This window comes from Dermacentor variabilis, chromosome 1 (assembly GCF_050947875.1).
Source record: "Dermacentor variabilis isolate Ectoservices chromosome 1, ASM5094787v1, whole genome shotgun sequence".
Taxonomy (NCBI): domain Eukaryota; kingdom Metazoa; phylum Arthropoda; class Arachnida; order Ixodida; family Ixodidae; genus Dermacentor; species Dermacentor variabilis.
This window is the reverse complement of record NC_134568.1, coordinates 167,912,331-167,919,577: the sequence shown is the minus strand read 5'-3', so window position 1 is coordinate 167,919,577 and position 7,247 is coordinate 167,912,331. Positions and strand designations below refer to the sequence as shown.

General features: G+C 43.6%; 1 long non-coding RNA gene across 1 annotated transcript; it reads right to left on the bottom strand.

The window, feature by feature from the left end:
* Window positions 1-2,877: 2,877 nt before the first annotated feature.
* LOC142587878 (uncharacterized) lies at window positions 2,878-6,337 on the bottom strand. The gene is made up of 3 exons (XR_012829634.1): window positions 5,889-6,337; window positions 3,932-4,141; window positions 2,878-3,101 (listed from the first exon to the last, which is right to left on the bottom strand). It is a non-coding gene; the product is annotated as an uncharacterized LOC142587878 (long non-coding RNA).
* Window positions 6,338-7,247: the final 910 nt, after the last annotated feature.

Below are 7,247 nucleotides of genomic sequence, written 5' to 3'. Positions count from 1 at the left end.
CATGCGCTGCCTAAGCGAAAAGCATCATAAACGGCCCGTAGCAAGCGTGACAGACCCGCAGCAATAAATGACAAACACTGCGTTCTTTTGTTTATTGATGTTTGTGAGGATTATGGCTGAAAAACGAACAGTACCTATCTACGTCAATGCTCTATGGAGTACGTAGGGGTCTCTTTATAGCGGTAGTTCACTCGATATATGTATGACATGTATCACCTACCACATTGTCTGCCGTAAGAAACAACTTTCTTTAACTTTTCGCGCGGTGCCCTCTGATAATGGTGAAAAGGTCTGAGTCATTACTTTCGAAGGCTGCGCAGAGAAAAGAGGCTCAAAGTAACGTGTTCTCCCGTGTTTTCAACAAGGCGTCAGCTACATTAGCGACTGACAGGCACTGCGAGAGCCGAGGTAACGAAGCGAAAGAATTGACAGCAAGGTGACGTAAAAGCAACGGTTTGTCGTAGCAGTGTGTAGCACCCGAGTTTTTATGGCTCTCCTGTTCCCCGTCTCCATTTTCGCCGATCCGCTGTCAAGTAAGTAATTACATCTGACGAGTGCGACGAGTGTCATGCTTATACGGCGACATTGTCGTTTCAATGCGCTGTTTCAATCTATTGAAATGCCTCTCCACTCCGGCTACCGTACGCCTCGGACTTACAGCCCGACTCGACTTTACGGCCGTACCTCCCCTAGCCCTTGACAACGCACCTAATAGCGGAAGTTGCTTTAGCATAGTTTCCAATCAGTCAGAACCTGTATAAAATATATTAAAGTTACAAAGCCACTCGGAAATCATAGTCTAGAGAACCGCAACTCTTCACAGGAGATGACACAATAAAGGTGGGCAAACAAGTTCTTGGTGCGTGCTTTTGACATTAGTTTCCACTTTAAAACTGATGATGTCTGATGCGTGCGGTTCACTTTCATTGTTCTGTTGCCCTTGCCTGATATTCAAAATTCTCTTATCAGCAAGAGCAATGTTCAGGATTCAAATCTAACTACCGGTCAAGGGGGGCACTAACGTAAAGCTGTTCCAAACTTTTCTATTCCAATTCTGCAATCAGCCCTCCGCGATTGGTCAAAAACTTTTTTCCCTATTTCGCCTGTCGGTCACGCGACGTCACGCAAACCGTGATAGCTCGCCATCTGATATGACGTGTACACTCTGATTATGCATGATTGAACTTCGCAAACAAAAATAGTTATTTCTGATTCGAGGCCTTTTCGCTATTAGCCCTAGGCTATTTGGCACAAGTTTTCGGGCTCCACCCACTTCACTTGCCTGTCACGCGACGCCATAAAACCACGAAAACTTACCGCGTCAAAGTGACGTGTACGCGTTAAAGATGCATTAATATGCCGAAGAAAACTGAATTTTTCTCTGAATAGCCACAAGCTGCCCCGTTCCGATAGGAATAAAAGATGGCTGCCGCCGATCGCTCAGGCACCGACTACTCGCACCTGCTGGAGAGCATGGATTGTGTACAATAAAACTTTTTGCGTGCCGTGTAACGTTTTCGAGCACTTTCGGACGTTTACGACGTCGCTTAGCCAACTTTTCTTTGCTGAGGATTGGTTTTAGCGGCATTCTTAAGCTTCCGTTGCATGCCGCTGCGAATGTTGACCAGCCACAGCAGGCTACAGAGCAAGGAAAAATAGAGCAATTGCAGACGCCGGCACCACCCTCTTCATCCGGTTATCCATTTTCAGTGCACTGGCTCGGCCCCATATATCCCTCTCCATTTGAGTGTGCGCCTCGCCTCTTATCAGCCAAGTAGGTAAGAGAAGTCGCTCCGTGTAGGCAATGTTATTCGTTTTTAAAGCAGACATAAGTGACCTCCTATAAACGAGGAGAGTATTTAATTTGTATGTTTAGACAACCCTGCAGGTCGGCGGTTACGCAAGTTTGACGTCAGGAGATTTGAATAAAAACATATTGGATTTGTTTTACGGTATAGGGCCGAAGTTTGCCGTTACAAGGAACCCAGGTTATGGGCACATTAAGTTAAATGCACCCTGCAGAAACACTGCCTTGACCGAAATGTTCTAAAAAAGAAGAAAACAGAAAAAACAACTAACGTCAATATTCTGAACATTGCCACAACTGGTTGCTCAGACATCTTCTACGGAGTCCCTGCGGAAAGCCTAGTACGCGGCGGACACTATAACTTATGACGTCACAAAACAGCGAGGCTCAGAAAGTGGCCGTGAAGACAAGGCTGGAGTAATACTACGACCACCTTTTTTTCGCACGTCAGACATGTTTAACCAACAGCGGTTATATGCAAAGTTTCTTTGTGGACCGTGTCCATGTGTCAAGTCGTAGCTGTGCAGCGCAGGTGTGTTGTTTATCGGAAAATTTTGACACTTCTCTGTTGTATCCCCTTACACAAATTTTTAGTAACATTTTATAAACCGTCTTTAGACAAATGTTACTAGAACCTATCGACATTCTATAAACCGTCTTTACACACCGTAACAACTTCCTAGTAACCTCCTACCGACTATTGGCCACCGATATTGAATTGAAAGTATAGATATAAAATGTCGATAGAATTCTTACCGACTGCTTATTATCTGATGTCGGTAGAAAGTGTCAACTGTGAAGCGACTTTTTATTGACTACCTTTATACTTCCTAACAACATGCTAGTAACATCCTGTCGACTATTCGCCACAGACAAATGGTTGACAGGATGTTACTAGGAAGTCGTTAGGATGTATAAAGGTGGTTAATAAAAAGTCGCTTCACAGTTTTTAGAAAGTACATAAAAATTTTATTCAGAGGTAATTACTTTTGCAATTATATATTGCAAAAATAAGCTTTAATTATCTCTGAATAAAATCTTTATGTACTTCCTAAAAGCTGTGCAGCGACTATTTATTAACCACCTTTATATATCCTAACGACTTGCTAGTAACATCCTGTCAACTATCTGTTTGTGGCGAATAGCGATTGCCAAGTGGCTAGGTGTGACATGCAACAGAAGAAGACAGGTTTACATTTGTGCTTGAACACATCCATTTAATATCCCCGGGCTAGTAATGAGGACGAGGTCTCCAGCTGCCTTGGAAGTAGGCTGAAATGTTGCGTTATGTAGTCTAGAAAAGAGAAGAAAAAAGGCAATATATTAGTTTTGCTACAGTGACATTGCAACACACCATGCATCTCTTTCTTAAAAAGGAAGTGCACAAGACAAGTTTTCAACCCTGTGAGCTCTAAACATCTCCACCTGTTTTTTGCAAAGTCCTAAAATGCATGAAATAACTGAATTAGTGCATTAGAGCTGGGAACGTGACGAATGTGCGTAACATCAACAGATGCATGACACATAAGCTCTATCATACCAATTGTCATCTACAAACAAAAGCTGTAAATCAACTTCAGTTTAATGAACTTCGATATTCGTATTGTGACCAGTACATGGAAGTTTCATGTGTGAATTATCTTAGCAAGGCAAGGTGCCACTCAGAACTGTGCTGCAGCTTTGCTTGGGCACAGGTACATAGAAGAGTTGACTTTTGTGTTGCACTTAAGAACCACGAAATGATACAAGCAACATGTAAGCAGTTGAACAGGCATTATGGACGTTCTACAGCAAGATTAGAAAATGCCTTTGCTGTGCAGGCAGACATTGTCAAAGCGAGCTTGTTACTAAACATGTTAGCTTTCCACAAGACAGGATATTATATTATCAGTGCATTCATATGACCAGGGCCTCTATCACAAAAATACATATGCCAACAGTAATGACAATTTTCTAGTTATGGTGGCAAAGCTTGCATTATAATATGCTATTATAATCAGGTTAATAGCTATTTTAGCTGGAAAGAAAGGAGTATACCCTAAGATAGCAGTGAAATTGCCATGAAAGGAGTTTTGTTGAAAACTGCACAAAGAATATTAAGATGCTTCTTTGTGACACACATACTTAGTTTGGTGTTGACCTTCTTGGAATCCAACGGATCTTTCTGTGGAAGGCATTTGACAGCCGCCCAAAGAAGCACCTCCCTTCAACGTCTTCTATTGAAAAAGGGGCTTTAAGGAGGCCCACCGCGAAGTGAAAGCCTGAGTTGTTAGCATCCAGGCACAGCCTCTTCAGCAGGTCCTTTTCAACATATACACCGCCACCGAAGTCTACCTGTGAAACAATACAAGCACAGATTCATTTTATAGACGTATGATCAAGGAATGTTTAGGAAATAGGGTAAGGTTTGCAAAAACAGAAGTAGCTGCTCTTGTTGATTCGGTTTAAAGAACAAAGCAGCCTTACGTATACCATACATGCATTGTACTGAGCTGTGTACTTTTACGTAAGACTAGAAAGTATTGGGAACTTCAATGCGAAAGAAAGACATGCATCTGCCTAGAACTAAGCAAATGTGTGCCACCCCTTGACACAGTGAGATCTGGTGCTGTTTTAGTGATTAGCAGACATTGAAAGCTTCAAGCCTCATCGAGTATTGGGCCAAGCTGTGCTCGAGAACTATCAAACAAGATGCAGTTGTCTTCACATACAATTCTGACTTCCCTTTGCAGACATACAGTTTTCAATTTACTGACTGCACTTGGGTGTAAAGATTTTGTCTGACAGAGCGAATAAACCACATACACAAGCAGCATTTTCATAGTTAGCATAGTCTTTAATAGGTACTGATACCTTCAATTTAGAAAGCCCTGTATATTGGGCCTCAACAAACTAATTTCATAAAAGGTTTGTCAAGGTAGAAGCATAGAACTTTATAGTCATTAGAAGACAGGTGAAAGGAGTTAATTATTGCAATTATTACTGAAAATTAAATTTTAGACAGCTCATCGCAATGAGAAATTGATGCAAGCAGTTTGTACATGACATATCACATAAGCATTTAGATATCAAAAATAGGGATTAGAGAAAACCTTCCCTTAGAGGTTCATTAGTGCAAGCGGCCATGCCCTCCAGGAGACAACTTCTTTTCCTGTAGGCAGAAAGAGGCTCGAGTATTTTATTGACACATATATGTGCCCATGCATATATGTTATCTCTGTTGTAAACTTTTTTTTCATGTACATGCAAGATGTGTTTATAACATCTCATTGTGCACAAAAATTGCGTAATAATTTAAAGACCGCGATTTTGTAGCGATGCTATTCCTTTTCGCTATTCGTTAGTAGTCTGACCGACGCCCCGGCCCGTGCTACGTACTGCAACTGCCGGCCGTTAGCGGTGGGCGAGAAGAGTGATATAGAATCGCAGTCTTTAAATTATTACGCACTGCCGTAACCTACGATTGCAAGAGCTGACATCTCGTTATTAAGATTTGGTTGGTCTGTGTTTCTTAAGGGCCGGCGTCTGATTGAAATGTCTAGATTAAAAATAAACCTCGTTATTGTAATATCGGCCTATATACGCTCTGTAACATAGAAGACAAATACGCGAAGACACTCAAGAACATAAATACACACAGGTTCTCGCGACGCGGACCTCCAAACCGAACTGTATACATACAAAAACCTTCATACAAGCTTCTATCTGCTTAAGCGTCAAACATAGCAATCGTGTGTCAACGCGCGAAGACCATGATACATCGACGTATACATTACAGATGTACTGTACTTGCGGGAATGCCTATATAGCGAATAACTTCTTGCCAGGAAACTACCGAACGAACACCAACTTTCAATGTGTTTTCATAATTGTGTGCCCATTCAGGCATAGCAATCAAGGCGGGTAGCAGAATGAAAGTACGCTGTAACATCAGAGGAAGCTTTCGTGAAATTGCTTGCTAAATGTGCACAGCAACATGGCTAACATACGATAGGAAAGCGCTTTGCTCTAGCTAGTTACACAACGCTCATTACGTAAATCATAAGCTTCAAGAATGCGCGCAAGCGCCAAACTTGCTTACCTTTCAAGACTTGGCAAACGCTCCTTCGTCTAACAGGTACAGAGGCACCGACGTTTCTCTGGCGCAAGCACTGTAGAACTTCCGATGAACTCCAGCTCCACAAAAGCACAACCTTCAACAGTCTTCCATACACTACGATTCGAAGCCCCAGTGCCAGACTTTTTCACGAGAGCGCGGGCAGGCAGAGGCAGCTCGGCAGAACAAAGGCAGCTCGGACGGGCGCTGTACTAGGGCACTCACTGTCGACACTGGTGGATCGCTCGAAACACACGGCGAACTAATGGCGTTACACGAGTCCGGAGGGTTCGGGATGGCTACTGCACACGACAAGGAGCACATTTTGTCTAGGCACTTCTAAAATATAACTCAAAGACCACCTAAATGCAAGGAACATTCACTACAACCAACGTGGTGTGTCGACCAAACAAATACTACCGTAGCGCCACTCTGCGGTTTTTAGAAAAATGTATCTTAAATGAAAAAATTGCGTGTTTTTTCCTAATAAAATTTCGTAGGGTCTTTTAATAGATTTGTTGGGTCCAAAAGTGTGTATATTGTACTTTGTGATACGAAGCTTAAGGAAATGTATATATAATAAAAACGAAGCGAATGTTGCCTTCAAGATTCGCAATTGCTTCAGGTGCATGCAGCTTGCAAAAGCACGGCCTTCGAGATCAGACTTTGTCACTCAAAGGAAGCCGTAGCTGGGAGGCGGACAGGCATTTAGGCCCCAATCGTTGGGTTTACAGTGTCTAGGTAGGCTTCCTTATTTATAAAGAATATACAGGGACTTAAGCCGAACCATGAGCGAGCTATACAGACACACGCGGTACGATTCGGTGTCCGATCCGACGTGCGGCGCTGCATGCTCCGGCGATGCGTGGGGGGGGGGGGGGGGGGGGCATACGTTGCGTGCACATGTGCAATGTGCACATAGCGTGCATCCGAACGATTGAGCCGCGCGTAAGCTCCGCCCACATCCAGCTCCCCAGCTTGAGTTCATATCCACGTAGAGAAACGCAATATAAACAGCTCTGCACAACACTGCTTCGCTTTACGCGAACACTGTCGATAAAATTATCGCCCTGCGAGTGACAGAACACTTCACGACGGCGCCTTGTCCACTGACGGCTCCACTAAAGGCAGCGATAGGGCCGGTAGGCATAGCTAGGCGGACGCTGCGGCCGACGGCGCTTGCGATCCAGCCCGAGCTCGTCGAAGAGTGCTTATTTTTGCCAAAACAATTAACACTGTACACACTAGGTCGGTCGTAATTAAATACAATTGGTTTACTAGACGCAGTCGTTGCGAAGGGCAAACGTGCAAGCGAAGCGAGCGGCCTCGCTCAGACGGTCGGTG